General features: G+C 39.6%; 1 pseudogene; it reads left to right on the top strand.

Moving 5' to 3' along the window:
• Nucleotides 1-15071: 15071 nt before the first annotated feature.
• LOC149253775 (uncharacterized) lies at nucleotides 15072-16711 on the top strand (annotated as a pseudogene).
• Nucleotides 16712-17435: the final 724 nt, after the last annotated feature.

The following is a 17435-nucleotide window of genomic DNA, read 5'->3' as shown; positions in this document are numbered from 1 at the left end:
GGAACAGCAAAAACACGCAAGTGCTGTTCCTTTTTGAAAAGGAACAGCAAAAATCACACAAATGCTGTTCCTTTAGCAAAAACACAACCATAAAATGCAAGCACGCAAAGAATGAATTAGTTGTTCACTGCATTGATGCTGAGGATGAGTTGCACTTTGAATGAAGCAACACCTGAAACACAAAATATAAGAGAAATTAGAAAAGAAACAACAAAAAACAGTATGTAAATAAATAAATTGAGTTGCAACAGCTATGATGTTATGTCAAAAAAATGATCTATTCGAAAAATGTTTTGGCAGCAAAAACATGACATGAATCTTCAAATGGAAATCAATTCTTCATTTGTTCTATTATGAATCCGTTGGATAATGATTTGGATAAAATTCCTTTGTTTTATAAAAATTTCTTTGAAAAAATCACTCGTCCATAAGTTGACCTTCTTTATTTTCCCAAGACCTGCAAAAAAACGAGTATCTACCTGCAATAAAACATTAAATCATGAAGAAAGAGAGGTGTACAGGCTCCCTTAATCCAAGAATTATGTAAAAAACTAACAAGTAGTTACTCTATATAACAAATCCATAAAGAAAATAACAAAGTAAAGTTTATTTGTTACCTGCGGGAGAGCAGTGGCCAATCATACTAACCTGCAGTGTTTTAATCACAACTTCTTTGTTTTTCGTCGAAATTGAGTGATTCCAAAGCCTAATGAGAGCTAATTCGAAGGTTTATCTCCATTAGAAACAGGTTTTAAAGATTCAATGATATGATATGTCAATTTTAGTTAGAACAACCTGCATAATAGAGTCATTGTCGATTACCCGGTTTAGACCAACAGTTGATATTTCAAGCGTAACTTTTTCGTTTGATGTCGGATTCAAATGATTCAAATTGGAAATGAAAGTAAATTCATTTATTTATCTCAAATAGAAACAGGTTTTGAAGAGAAGAAGAATTGATGGGTCAAATACTGTAAGGAACAACCGGAAAGACATAGTTTTAAGGGTGCTGATTTACGATAGACAGTCAGTATTTTGATCATAACTTCCCCATACGATATCGAAAATGAGTGATTCAAATTGCATTGTAAACTATATTCATAGGGGAATCTACCATAGAAACAGGTTTTAAAAATTCATTCATTTAGGCCTCCAAAAGCTGACTGTCCAAACTCTGTTCCTGAGCTGCCCGCTAGACATCCGGTCAAAGTTTTGGCTCTAACTTTTTCGTTTCAAATCCAAATTGAGTGATTCAAATTGGATTGGAAAGTAGACATCAAGGGCTACTTAGGATAGAAATAGGTTTTAAAAATATGGTCATTTAGGCCTCCAAAAACTGACTGTCCCAACTCTGTTCCTGAGCTGCCCGCTAGACACCCTGTCAATGTTTTGGTTCTAACTTTTTCATTTCAAATCCAAATTGAGTGATTCAAATTGGGTTAGAAAGTAGACATCAAGGGCTACCTAGGGTAGAAACGGGTTTTAAAAATATTCACTTTTGGTCCCTCAAAACATGACTATCCCGACTGTTTTTCCAGAAAGTTCATCAAGCCCGCAAGCCAAAAAAATGAAATTCAGGCATTTTTTCAAATTGGTGATAAAAATGAAAATGAGTGTTTGTAGAACTTATTATTTCCATTATGATTCATCTACATACACAAATTATAAAAAAATTATCACCGATGTTGATTTGCATAGCATGTTGCAACAAAAACCCTAATTTTACAAAAGAACAAAATGCACTTATTTATGTCCTTATTTTGTTTTATTTTATTCACTAACCTACTTTGATTGAAGGATGAATATGACTACGTGTATGAGTACTTCCAGTGAAGCCATTTTCGAAATAAGGCTTCATGTATACGCATACCCAAATTTGAAAAATGGATATTAATGAAAATTAGGGTATGAGAAGCCATCTTCCCTTGAAAAAATGATATCAAAAATTGTTGAAGCATGGAGTGATGTTGCAAACAAATGATGGAGTGAAACCAATCTTCAATGTATCCTTTACTTTTTTGATCTCGCATAGCCATCATACCATGAAGTTCTTGGTCTTTTAAAATAACTTGTTGATGCATCCTACAAGAAACCTCATTTTCTTCCATAGCTTCTACAATTTTTGCATTTGAAACATTATGAATCTCATTGTAGGTTTTCTTTAATGGCGCATGTGAGATAGAATGGGTGGGAAGTGTGGGTAAATTTGCCAGCTCAACATTGTAAGCATGTTGTACTGATTTATTATGGTGAGGGTGTGGAATTAGTTGAGCAGGAAAATGTGTATGGAATGGAGCATTTTGATGATGTGGCTGATTGGGTTGTGTGAATGGTTTTGATGGGTAAGCAAGGTGTTGTGAAAGAGCTGGTGGAGAATATGGAGAATGTGCTTGTGCTACAAGATGAGGGAGAGTAGTCATGCCATCATAAGATGAACCATGCCCAACTTGTAAATAAGATAGGTGGTTAAATTGAAATTGATATGGCTGCCCTAGCACATTAGTATTCCATAATGGATTATGCAAGTAAGAAAGTGGAGAGGGAGTGTTTTGAACCATACCTGTAGGCCATGATTTCCATGGTTTTGACCTTGTTGCAGCTTCCTCATCTCTTTGATATGCTACTTCCATCGTAGATAAGGAAGAGTGAGTATCTATGAGATGCTCCTTTCGGTCATGAGAACAAAACACTTCATCAAATTCTTCATTTTTATGAACCTGCAAAACATCCAATTTTTCATTTAGAGAGCTAATAAAATCAACTTTAAAATGTTCAAATAACACATTGATTTCAGCTCTTATGTCTCCTGTTCTTGTAGCAGATTTGGAAAACAAAGAAAAAACATCTCTAGGATTCTTACCAGCCTTCGAGATTCCTCTTGAATACCTTATGCACAACTCACAAACATCATCATATGATAACTGAAAAACATCACCTTTTCCTATCAGATTTAAAAGTTCTAAAAATTCATCTTTGATTCCTTTAAGAAGGAGTGTTTTTAAGATCTCTTTTTCCAAATGCTTATATTTTGATTTTTGAAGGTTGTATTGAAATCGATCTCCATAATCCTCCAAGCTTTCATCTTCCCCTTGTATCATACTGAAAATATCTTCATTGGATTTGCAATAGTCTTGGTACTTCTTCAAGAATATGTTCTTCATGTCCTCCCATGTTTGGATGCAATTCCCACCTAGGCTCATGAACCATCGGAGAGCTGCTCCTTTTAGAGTAAGAGGAAACACTTTCAATCTTTGATCATTAGTACAATAATCATATCCTCTACAAAGTATTTCAAACTCAAACATAAATGTATGTGGATCTTCATTTGCTAAACCATGAAAATTTGGTAAAGATGGGGGAATTATGTGCATTTGTGTCACTCCTAGATCTTTGATAGGAAATTCAAAAGTAGAAACGTGAGCCATTTCTTACCATAATAGAAGATGTTCTTCATGTGTTTCTTCGAGGCTCCTTCTTCAATTGTTCCTGTCAATTAGTTAGTGAAATGGGTGGTGCTTACATCACCACTTAAGTGAAATCATGTGATTCATTTTTTTTTTTTTTTAATTCTTATTTTTCCTAATAATTCACACAAAAATTCAAACATCTATTTCTACTCTAGGTTCTTTAACAGTCCTGCTGGAAAGCGGACGGGGGAGCGGGGCTTTTACATGCTCCGTACGCAGGTTCTTACCTTCCGTTTTTAAGATCCAACTCTTCCCTAGCAGGCAGTCATCAAATTCACACTACTCTTTAGAAATGGCTACACTCTCCCCGGCAACGGCGCCAAAATGTGGAGTGATAAAAAGGTGTCTTGTGAACTCCTAATTACCTCACATTAATTATCAACCCAGGGACGACTTTTTATTTCAAGAGTGTACTCTGTCTGAGGCGGCTATTTACTTAAGAGTAATGTTTTGCAGTATAGTGCTTAAAACCCAAAAGTAAATGAATGCTTGAAACAAAATCTAATTGGAACAGCAAGAAACTGAAATGTCTTAAACTAAATCATTCATTCAAACAACCATCAATCGAGGATATAGTAGCAATAACTCATTCCTCTAGAAATTGATGGAATGGAGTATGGACCATGGATCTGGGAACATGGTAGCGTCTGCTGAGGCTCACGACAGCCTTGGACCTTCTCTCACACCAAAGCAATAAATGCAAGTAAAAGGAATGGCAAAAAGCAGAATGAAACGAAATGGACAGCAATAAATGAAACAGCAATTAAAAGAACTAAATCTCGCGAGTTAGAACTGAACTCTCATTCCGCAATCAAATAGAAATCGGCAAAAGCAATTCCAATGATCTTTACTTTACGAGAAGATATTTACAAATGAATTATGGAACAACAATTCATTATAAAACAGGAACGTCAATCATATATACATTCAACACACTAAGATAGTAATCTGAGATGATAACTATGTTTCCAAATACAACATTACTTCCGGATTCCAATAATCATAACTTCAAATAAATCTCATGATGGTAATGTCCAATGCAAAAGCTCTGTAACAGAAATACCCGATTCAGACTGATACTATGCAATCAATTCTGGAAAAGATTTAATAATATAATGCAGAATCGCCACAAGGATTTCGGAAGGAAACATTAATGAATTAATGATAACATAGCATTCATGCATCAGATTACTGAACAATAAAGATAAGCAAACCACGCATAAAACAAAATAATATACTATACAGTAGCAGCAGCAGCGTACTCCGCCAGAGGCTGGGCCCTTAGCCGCCAGCGGATGCCGCGGGGTCACTTCAGAATGAGAAAATTGAACAGCACTCCCAAATCATTTATTAATCAGCCAATTGTGGAATCATTACAATAGAAAAGCTTAAGAATTACAGCATGAATAATCCACCATCGTTGCCCATTCATTTCTCATTCCCCAAATCCATCATCACGTCCCCCCCTCTCTGATCTTTGTTCTCATTTAAATAGAGAAAGATCAGAGAGTCTAGATAATTACAATCATGATTTCTTTTACAAATTTAGGTTGATTCTAACCAGATGATCAACAAGAAAATATATTTCCCTTTATCTCTTCAACAAAAGCAAGACAAATTTGGGTTTGCAGCTGAGATTTGGAGGACGGCCGCAACTGCAAATCTGAGAAAATCATGCTCAAAGAACCCTGCGTTTCTCCCTGTACAAGCCGAATTTGGGCAAACCGTTCTTCACTAAAGTTAATTGGGCCCGTTCTGGACAAAACCCATGTTTCAGATTTTCCAAATTCGTCTTCATTTTCTCAGAATCTCAACCGCAAAACTGTCACTTCTTAAACCAGCGAATTGCTGAGTTGGCAGATTTAAAAATCAAATCTTCAATCTGGAAGTTACCTTGGCGGCTAAAAATGGTAAATAATGTTACAACCAACTTATTAGAACTATCATTGGTAAAATAATGCATAATAATCAATTTATTAGAAATAAAGGAGAATAAATAATGTAAGAGCATAAATCATCATAAAATGGATTTATTTAATAAATTATAATAAATGACATGATGAAGAATGGTAGAAATGAGTGGAATAAACATTCACAAGTGACAATAATAATGGCATATTAACGACCTGACAATAACAAATTGTTGAGAAGAATGGACTAATTTGTATTAAAAGGTAACAAAAGGAACAATTACAACCTGAGCCTTGGTGTTGTGCAAGCTCCTCCCAGGGTCCACAAGAGTTCTCCCTTACTCTGATCGGCTCACCCACCTCCCAATGGAAACAAGTAAAGATGGTAATCTCTCCTCACAAGCTTCTACAAGGAAGTCCTAATTCCAGCAGCATCTACCCTCAGGAATGTTCAGCTTTCAACCTCCCCTCCCTTTGGCCCAATGCCTGTATTTATAGTGCTCTAGAGGAAGTTATTCAGGTCCACCATCAATGGGATAAGCCCCTCTTTGGATGGGATAGCTCCCCTATTGATGGGATAAGTTCCTCTTTGGTAGGGATACATGAACCATCTGGAGGCGCTTCATACACGTCAAACATACTTCTAGAAGACTCTAGAAATGACCACAAGTAACTTTTTTGGAGTGAAACTTGCGCTTTTTGACCTTTACAGGAGTACGCACCCACCCCTTTACATACAGAGCGTACAAGTACGCAGGTATTGTGAACTTGGGTTGCGTACCCGCAGGTAAGGCTAAGAGAAACTGCGTACCAGAGATAATTGCCTTTAAATGACTTTTCTCTCTTTCTTGAAGTTTGACATGGAGAGCAGAGGCATAAGACTTGCCAAGGAGGATAGTATGACAGTGGATGGAGCCATACTAACTACAAATAATCATGGTGACATTTTTTAGTGTAACGGATTGCCCCCTAAAGTGCGAAGCCTGTAGTAGATTAGGGTTTTTATGATCTAGGAAGGGTGAAGTACTTTATCATTTCAAGGAGTATCATGCGGAGGACCCGGTCAGAACCTGCAAATATTCAACACAAAATACATATTTAAGATGATATCATCGCTGAGGTAGGCATTCCCATACTCAGATTGAAAACTTTAACTAACAATCTAACTACTGCTCTGATACAAGAATGATTTTGCAGTACATCACAATTATAGACTTTTGTAGACATAGTATGGACGCAGCCATCTGTTTATGATTAGTCTGCTGTATAATGAATACAAAACTCCTCGCAGCCTGGATGGTGGAAACTAGATCCAGGGTCTTCATTTCTACTTCCCGAATTGGTACGATTCTATCCATGCGAATAAATGAGTTGATGTCGAGCATGGTAGAAACCAATTGATTACCAGTCAATGATGTAAATTGTTAACAAGTGTGAGAGAGACCACCAGTGATGTCAATGGTTCTCAAAGTACCCAGTACAATCCATGAAATGTGAATGAATGAGTTGATGTCGAACACATCACGGAATCCTTCGATCGAAAGTCAATGATGTAAACTGTCGTCAAAGGCGAGAAACCTGCCATTGATGCATGCAGACTTCAAGGTACTGACGATTTCTAAGTCATCTTTCTAGATAATGTGCTGATGTCGATAGAAAGCGACTCGTTGCAGGCAAGCCCACAACACGAAATCATTATTCAAGTTGAAGAAATGTTGCTGTAAGGACTGACTCAGGGATGGTCAAATGGATGACAAGTATTTTGCATATGAATGGTTTATTTGCAGAGACCTCTTGAACACATAACGACACGACAGATGGTTTGGTGACGATTGACCCAAAGTTAATACCCGGAAACGGTTGAAGACTTTCAAAGTGGTTTGATCAACTTTTAAGGCAAAGGATTTCCCAACCCAGGTGAATGAAAAGTGTCGTGTTCAAGAGCGGTGATAAGGTTCTTCTGTAACAAAGGATGACAAATTGGTTCATTCTTCTCTCTTTTACCCCACCATTTCTGGCAAGTACCTCTTTATTTTTTACAAGCTTGAGGAGGATAACATATGCTTGATTATAAGCTCATCCTTCGGATGAGTCCAACTTAGTTTAGATTCAGACCCTAAGAAGGAGTGGTGCGTTCCTGTTTGTAATCGAACAGGTCCTTTACTGTGAAATTTTAACGAGTCCAGTATAGGAGAAACTCAGCGTTTTTCATTTTTAGAGAGTCTGAAAAAACTAAAGAAGACTCCATGGTGAACTTTTTCGTAAATTTGTGTCTCCCAAGCCCGAAAAAGTATAAAATAATACCTGAGATAACCACTTGATCTTGCGACCAAGGAGTACTTTCATGATTAGTGTCTCTGACCTGAAAAGTAAAAAGCGATCAAGGACACGTCGTTTTATTTCCGTATCGAGTTTGAAACGACAAAAACCTGGCAATCTTTTCCTGTTTTTACGGTCAGAAAAGAGCTATAAGGGGACCGTCTTTTAGTTCCGTTTTAACGAGTGTAAAAGAAATGCTCGGCAATCTTTTCATGTTTTAGGAGTCAGAAAAGAGCTTAAAAGATGACTCTGATGTTTTGGTTCGTGAAAAATGATGATTTTACTCTAAAGTCCTTTTGTCCTGCACAAAAACGACACATTACTCATACCTGTTTAAGATGGGTAAAAATACATTGAAAAATGTCCCTTCATGGTGAAAAATAAACAAACTTAGCATTCATTCATCCAAAAAACCTATAAAAAGACTTTTTACCATGTCATTTTTACCATTTTACTGTTGAGGTTGAGAAAAGGGCTTTTGACAAGAAAACTTCCCGTGGACTTTGCGGAGAATCCGACCGTCAGAATCGAGCGCCGTCTCTTTCAGGTATTTCACAACATCCTCCTCTTCAATTTCATCCGTTTAGAATTTCATTCCAAGTTTTAGTTTTATTTTTTGGAGGGTTTAGGGTTTTACAATATGTTTCTCGGGGGACGCAGGTGCCCCATGGGTGACTTGCGTACCCCGACTTTTTCGTATATGGGAAAAAGGTCGGGGTACGCAGCCCGCCTTCAGGACAGCTGCGTACCGCCGCTCTGTCTTCTGAACGCGGGGTGCGTACCCCGTGAAACACGGATTTTGAAACCCCAAACTTCAATTTTAACCAACCAAATTTTATTTAATGAATTCTAATCATTGTTTTTTGGTGTGTAGGTCACTCACCATGCTAGATTGGCGTGAAAGAGAGCACGAAGACGTTGATTTGGCCGCAATAGGTCATCAACCTTCTATTGATGCGTTAAAGGCATGCAGTCTCTATAAGTACTGGGCCATACCTGGCATGAGGGCCCAGGTGCCATTCTTAGAGTGGCTGGTTGAAAGGTGGAATATTCAGGATCAATGTTTTTACATCGGAAAAAACCAGCTCGAGATAGAATCCTCCGACATATACTTTCTCATCGGCTTGCCTAACAGGGGCGAGCAACTCTCTCTATTCGGGACTAGGCCGGGTGGCCAATCCCTTGCTAGTCTCCGGTTAGAGTGGTGCAACAATCAAAACCAGGAGAAGGGGATAGAAATCAAATATATATCCCGACCTGAACTCATGGTAATTGCCTTTACAGTTACCAGACTTTGCGGCGCTGCCGCTTTGCACATAGCCACTGGATCCCAAATGCAGATGGCTATAGATTGCTTCTAAGGCACCATTTTCAACTGGTGCGATGCTGTGTTGGCCAATATGAAGGGCCAACTAACCAGGGCAAAGAGAGGACAACTGAAGACCTTTGGATATGGGCCTTTAGTTGTGAGCTTTGCCCTAGAGAGAGTTCCAATGCTGATCCCCCAGCATCTTACAGTTCCAGTTGGGCCTCCTCGGGAGCCTAAGTTGACGAGATGGGTCGCGGTAATGGCCCGGCATCCTGACGAGGGAGCAGCAGTTGTTCGATTTCCTGATGGTTACTTTCACTGGCTGGAGGGCCAGGTCTTTGCGATTCAGGATTTTCCGTATGCCGGAATGGATTTTCGCAATGATCCGGACATGGTTCTTCCACAGGGAGAACAATGGGACGACAGAGGTATTTCATTTTTCACAAGTTTTTAAATTATGAATTTTTTTGTTTTTTATATATCGCCTCAAAAATGACAGCAAAAATTTTCAAAATGCAGATGTAGGTCCACGGCATCCGGCCAACCTCCGGGCTTTTGAGAGGAGAGTACCAGCTATACCAGCACCAGCCCCATAGGATGCGGCCGCAGAGACCTTAACCGAGCTGGAACAGGATCTAGAGCGTCTGACGACGGATATACCAGAGACCACTATAGATGAAATTCCTATCCGACTTCAGCGCTACGTGGTCGCAGTCCCAGGACCTTTCAGGAGGTTCCTGTGTAGGGTAGCGCGGGCAGTGGTCTCGTATAGAGAGCACCACCAGTGATTGGCTAGTCACTTTTGTAGACACATATGACATTTTTGGTTTTTTGTACTTATCATTTTTGCCGATCATAAGGTGTTTTTCAACCTATGATCGAAGACGATGTATATTTTTGACACACTCCTATCTATATATATCATTATTACCGGCTTATTTTGTTAAACGTGTGTGATGAAATGTTTATAAATTTACATTTATGATTGTTACAAATGTCTATTTAACATTCGAGACGCCATTGCATCTGCTAATGTATTCAAAGACCTTGGAATATGCTGATATTCAATGTAATCAAATTCACGTTCCAAGAGACGCACCCTCAAAAAAAATCTTAATAACACTGGATTTCTAATGGCATAGACTCTATTAAGCTGTAATACAACGAGTTCAGAATCTAACCTCACTATCAAACTCTGAATCCCAAATGAAATAGATTCAGATAATAATTCAATTACTGCACTGTATTCCGCAATGTTGTTTGTTGTTTGACCGAGGCTCACCCCATGCATAGAAACTAACTCGTCAGAGGGTGAATAGATAACCCAAGCTGCGGAAGAGATATTCCGTGTACTACGACAAGCACCATTAGCAAATCCAATGTACGTTTAGAGAGGCGTCGACATCTGCAATATCAAGAGTAAAACCAAGATAAGCCAGAATAACGACAAAAGCACACTCTTTAAACTAAGCACACAGCCTAAACTAAGAAAATACACCAGCTAGAAAGAAAATTAACCTAACTAAAACTAACTAAATCTCCATACCCACCATTTAAGCATAATACCTCTTTAGGTAAAGTCCATTTCTGGGCTTACCCAAAGAGTCCCCATCAAAATCTACCAGCTCATAGGCCCCTTTTGCCAGCTTTCTCTTGACAATATAGGGCCCATGCCACATGGGAACGAATTTTCCAGCACCTAATTTATCGTTAGCTTGATCATATAATAGCACTAGGTCTCCTTCTGAAAAATTACGAGGGGTCACATTACGATCATACTGAGCTTTCATCCTTTTTGCGTGAGTCTCGATTGCCAAAGTAGCATCACGTCGAGTCTCATCTAATTTAGCTAAGTACAACATACGCTTTTCCTCTTCAGAAGTAGCTGGGAGTAATTCGATAGCCATTTGAAGTGATGGGATTTCGCATTCAATGGGCAACACTGCTTCCAAACCATAAACTAGCTGGAAAGGATTGAACCCTGTTGATGTTTTTACTGAGGTTCGATATGCCCAAAGCGTTGAAAATAACATGTTGTTCCAATTCGACCGATGAATACCAATGATTCGTCGGATCATGATAACTAGAACTTTGTTGATAGATTCAACCAAACCGTTTGCTTGGGGATAATAAGGAGTAGAACTATCATGGCGTAAACCAAGCTGGCTTGTAAGTTCTGTCATCATAATGTTTCGAAAATGGCGCCCATGGTCAGTGATTATCGCTTGTGGGACACCAAACCTAGCAATAATATGATTGAATACGAAAATCACTGCAGTTTTGCCGCTTGCCTCGAATGTAGGTGTCGCCTCGGCCCATTTAGTAAAATAATCAACCGCAAGGATGATATATGCATGCCCCCCGGTCGAGTGTGGGTTACAAGTAATAAAATCGATACCCCATTTAGCAAAAGGACCAACGAAAATTATAGGGTGGAGAGGAGCAGGTGGTGCGTGCATCTTGCGATCAAACACTTGACAGTTGTGGCATTTTTGGACCGCAATGATACAATCTTTAAACATGGACGGCTAGAAATAGCCAGCACGCAACACCTTCTGAGCTGTGGCATACCCAGACATATGACCGCCACATGCTCCAGAATGACAGTCATTCAAAACCCTTTCTGCCTCTTCATGAGTTAAGCAACGACGAAAAACCAAATCCGCCCCACGACGATAAAGAGTATCTCCAATAATTCTGTATTGTTGGGACTGGTATCGAATTTTCCGGCATTCTGACTTTGAAGCTTCGGGCCGAAAGGATTGGGTTTGGAGATAGACGATTATATCCCCATACCAAGGATCTAAAGTGCTGATAAGAAACAGAGATTCGTCCGCAATGGGTTCCTCTGCCATAGTTTCCGTGTCAGCACGCGGGAAGTCACACATCAATTCCGCAAAAACTAAGGATTTCTTAGACTTAGACTTCTCAAACTCCAAATCGAACTCCTGCAGGATAACAATCCATTTGGAGTACTTGCCCCCTAGCAATTGTTTTGTCAAAATATAGATCATAGGGTTGCAATCCGAAATCACTGTAGTTTTACGGAGAAGAATGTAATGACGAAAACGCTGGACAACCTGAACAGCTGCCAGGGCCAATTTCTCCACATGCGAATATTTTAGCTCAGTGGGATTTAACGTCCTACTAAGATAATATATCACATGTTTCGTTCCGAATTCATCTTCCTGAACTAAGACCATTCCAATGGTGGAGTGGGAGGCGGCGAGATACAAAAAGTAGTCCTGGTTGTAGTTGGGAGGATGCAGCAGCGGTGCATGGGTCAACGCATGCTTAAGTGCATCGAAAGATTTCTGAGCTATCTCATCCCAAGAAAATTGAGCGTTTTGTTTCAACAACCGGGTGAAACCCTTTGTAACCTCGGCGTAGTTAGGAATGAATCGACGTAAAAAGTTTGCTTTCCCTTACAAACTTTGGAGTTTGCGCAAACTCGAAGGAGGAGGCAATTTGATGATGGCTTCGACCTTCGAGGGATCGACGCAGATACCGGCTTTTGAAACGACAAATCCTAGCAATCGTCCCACTTCTATGCAGAAGACACATTTGTGTGGGTTCAACCGAATTCGAAAATGCCGACACCTCATAAAAATAGCGCGTAAATGGACAAGGTGATCAGCTCGATGTAAAGAATGAGCAGGCAAATCATTGAGATACGGTTGCACAATGTGCTTGATGTCGTGAAACGCGTAAGACATTGCCTGTTGGAAAGTGGCTCCGACATTCTTAAGTCCGAAAGGTAATTTGCAATAAGCAAATGTCCCCCAAGGACAAATGAAAGCCGTTTTTGGTTGATCGGCAGGTAGAATATTGATTTGGTTGTACCCGGAAAAACCGTCCATAAAGGAAAATATTTTACTACCGGCACAATCATCAATTATTTGATCGATATAGGGTGTGGGATAGTTGTCTTTTGGAAAAGCACGATTTATATCCCTATAATCGATACATATTCTTATTGTTCCTTGTTTCTTGTTAACCGGAACAATATTCGATACCCAATCTGTTAACGGGATCAGATAAATGAAACCTGCTTTCAATAGCTTCTCGACTTCTGCTTTAATTGCAGCCGCTTTCCTAGGGTGTATCTGACACAGACGTTGCCGGACGGGTTTAGCGTCCGCGTAGGTCTTGATTTCATGAACAACAATGGAGGGATCAATTCCTGGAATTTCCTCATAGGACCAGGCAAACACGTCGCGGAATTCTTGAAATAGGACCTTGTATGTTTGAATTTCGTTATCTGTACACGAGGCACCTATATGAATGTTTTCAATAACTCTGGTTTTGACTGAAAACTCGATGGCAATAGTTTGGGAAATATTTCCCAAATTCAACTCTGAATCAGGATGTTTCATTGGATTCTGAGCGTCCTTGACATATTCAGCTGTAAAAATTGATGAAAAATCATTTCCAAAGTCATCAGCCTCAGGTAAAAACGAAGATCTATGATGAAGATCTTCCCATGGTAGATCGTCTACACTTAGGATTTCGCGAAGTTGTTCGTCAGATGACACAACTTCGGGAAACGTTATCCGTTCTGAGGTTGATGTGAAAAGTGATTCCTCACAGACCACATTCATTTGGTTGAATTGGGTTGAACTGGAGTCGGAAAAAGACTGCACGACCTCATAAGCAATTTCATATGGACTCAAAGGCATTGCATTACCGAAGGAGTCTATTTCAGATTCAGATGGGACAATCCAAGGATCATCGTAAATAATAGCGTCTGAGGTAATCATATGAATGGATGCGAATGAAGGGTCTGCATTGATCGAAGGAAAGGGAAAAGTTCTCAGTAAACCAGAATCTTTAACCAATCCTACACCAACATCCTTGTAAGGGATAGTCGTTTTACCGACATGCTGGATACTCTCTGAAGAGGCTGGGTCGGATGAAAAGTAAGCCAGCTGGTCTATCGTCACGATCTTACCATTATGTGGGAACTTTATAACTCTGAAGATCGATGACACGACTGCTGTCATAGCATAAGACCAACTGCGACCCAATAGAAGGTTGTAGTCTAGAGGGGCATCAACCACCTCCACATCCAGACTAACGGTTTTTCTTTCAACCCCTATAGGCAAATCCTGTAAAATGCCAAACGGATGGAACCCACGGCCATCAAAGGCCTTAAGAATCGTCGGGGATTGGTTCAGTGAAGGAGAACCAAGCGATCTCCAACACTGAATCGACATAATACACGTAGAAGCTCCTTCATCAATTACAGTCCGATGAATAGGCCTGTTTTTTACTATCACTGGAATCTGGAAAGCCATTTGATGAGGGAGACGCGGTGTACTATTTTCTAGATCAAAGATTATCAGGTTCGGGTCCTGAATATCAACAGCTCCTATAGCCAACAAGAGTAATTTTCGTTGTGCTGGGCATGATTGCAGCACTTCCAAAGCCGACATTGCTGAGGGTGAAACAGCCAAATCCTCAACAATGTTATAATTCTGAGCTGCTCTCGCATGTGGATTGAAAGCAGACTTTCAAAGTATACCCTTGGCGGGCGGTTTAATTATCAAGTCCGGGTTAGGTTTCTCGATCTGTAGTGGATCGGAACCGGGAGCTGAGGTTGATGGATTAGAATGAGAAGATTCTACTTCTTTACCATCAACAGGATTCTTACTACCATAATCTTGCGATTGAGTCGCAATCCGTACATGAGACATCATTAATATGGGTTCTGTTAGACTCTGTCTTATATCAGAGATTGATTCTTCTTCAAAACAGGGTTTTGAAGAAGAAATCATTAATGTTGCTTTTCAAATTATGTAATTTATCTTCAGCTCTTCTTAAGACAGCAGCAAACTTCAAAACTTCTACCTGCACAAACACAATTTCAAAGCATCATTTATATATATTTTGTGGAGAGCAGGTATTGCAAAATGCAGGTATATATTTTGGTTGTCTTTATGGTGTTACAGCTCCATTGCAGTTGGATGACAGTGAAGAGATTCATGTGCTCTTTGATTGGATGAAGCAACATGGAAAGGCTGTGTTAAAGCTCGACATGGGTATTCCAAAGCTTGCAAGTTGTTAGAGGATTTCAAAGGGATGGTTTTGAAATTTGATTCAGTCATGTATGGATCTCTTTTAGCTCTCTGTGCTTCACATAAGGGTGAAGAATGCTTACGTGACTATTTGCCCGGGATTGGGGAGGACAAGCAGCGCTCTGCACGCCTTACAGCCTGGTTTCATACACCAAAAGATTATTTTATTGAGGTTGAGCAAGTTTCCTATGGTTCAAGAAATGCACGCTATGCAGATCGCTTCACCTTACTTTTACCATGTTGTCTTGATTACATTAAATGGGATGTAATATATAATTCTCAATACCCTTGGGCTGCACCGGATATCATCTTTGGACTGGATGATGATAGCTTTCAGCCCCTTTCCTTTACAGGTGAAGGTCAAGAAACATCTCAGTCAATTTGGGACATTTTTTGTGACTAGAAAATTAAAGACCCATCAGGGCTTTTGCGACTCATTCTTGAATTAAGGAATTTGTACATGGGTTATCAAAGGAAGCGTGTTGAGGAACTAGATGATCCCAGATTGAAATTTGAAATCAGCACCATTATTCCTAGGGAGGGACTGGAGATTTGTTTGTTATCTGGAATTGAGAGGCCAGATGCGGTGAAGTTTGCTGTTCCCCTTTTGGACCTTGATTTAAGCAATATTCTGGTTGGGTATCCATTGAAACACCGCCTGCAGATATTCTTACAGGTCATATTTCCTGTAAGGAAAAGACAATCTGAAATGCCATCTTCTCCACAGCTAAAGTTAGTTGCGTCAAAAACATTGAAGGAGTTATTTGACATTGAAGATGTCACACTTCCAGTTTGGGTTGATGGCATGTGCATGGCAGAATATATTCCTAATTTGGAAGAAAATCTAAGAGCTCAGGTGTCAGAAGCTATTGCATCAGTCAATTCACGGAGAATTATTGGAAGAGGTCCTCTCAATGAAGATGAATTTGAGGAAGTAGCACAGGGAACATTTTTGAAAGATGATGACATTTCTAGTATTTCTGGATCAGATGAAGAGTCGGATGATCCTATCACTTGTGGCTGGCAAACTCAAACCGAGTCTGTGAATAGATCCATGAATATGAAAAACCAGATTTTAATATCCCTACAGTCTGGAGAAATTGTCTCAATTTGGAAAAGTTTGTTTTTGGGTGACAGAGAGGATCTACTTCCTGAACATAACAACTCTATGGTCAAAGAGAATGATGCTAAGGGTTTAGCTTTGGCTGACAAGGAGGTGATTGCGAGGTTGCAATCCTTGGTTAAAGAATCTCGAGATCAGAAAAACTTGAGGGTTGTGTTGCTTGCAAGTGGAGGACATTTCGCTGGTTGTGTTTTTGATGGAAATAATATTTTATCTCACAAAACTTACCACAGGTATGTAGTAAGGGCAAACGCAGGTGGCAGGCAATCAAGCAAAGATTCAACTAGGAGAGCTCCAAAGTCTGGCGGGGCTTCTCTGCGGCGTTACAATGAAATGGCTCTTAAAAAGGCGGAGAAAGATGCCAAACGAAAGCTAAAGCAAAGGAGATGAAAAAGATACGGAAATCAAAGCAAAAAGCGCAGGCTCAATCCACCAGTTTAGAAGTAGCTTCCGTTGCAGTTTGTTATGGACAGAATGCTGTCTCAGAGCTACTTGAAAAAGGCAAAGCATTACCCAACATGCAATCGCATGCATTTCAAGAGGAAAAAGACTGGTGACATTTCCTTCAACAGCACAATGGCATTAACACATGTTAACGAAAAACTCTGTTATCAAATGCTGAGGTATTGTTCAGGGAAGATGCCACTGTTGATGATCTCATCGATGTCATTGAAGGGAACCGCATCCATATCCGAGCTTTTGGACCAAAATCAGCAGCGCAAATATCACGTGTTGGCTCTGGTGTTATTCTTCCCACAGTATACCTGCACAAGTGCAATCTGTCAAATGGAGAATGTGAAAGAAATAATTGGGATAAAAATGCATTATAACAATCATTTGGGATAATCACTTGAGAAAAGCACTAAGTTATAAGCATTCATCATTCAACCAGTATGGGACTGAGGATGGTGATTCTAATATGCAGCAAGAGGTGATGGCGCCATTGAAATTATTGATCTCAGATTTGAGTCACACATGACAGGAGGAAAAAGTAAGCAGCCATTACGTCAAAGCGCAGAAATAGGCATGAAATAAGTTTGAAGATATACTTTCCAGATGTGAATGAAACTTAAAAAAGGACGATTGAACACCTAGCAGCAGAGAATAAGATTTCGATTGCCTATGTTATTTTTAGCAAAGGGAAGGACACCTGTAATGCCACCTATTCACCAGATTTGCCTCAAACTTAGCCAAACCATCAACAGAATTCAGTGGAAAGAGCGCCATTCT

This window comes from Pinus tabuliformis, chromosome 7 (assembly GCF_031772625.1).
Source record: "Pinus tabuliformis cultivar Carrire ecotype Pingquan chromosome 7, CPIR1, whole genome shotgun sequence".
NCBI classification, from domain to species: domain Eukaryota; kingdom Viridiplantae; phylum Streptophyta; class Pinopsida; order Pinales; family Pinaceae; genus Pinus; species Pinus tabuliformis.
This window is presented reverse-complemented; position numbering and strand designations above follow the sequence as displayed.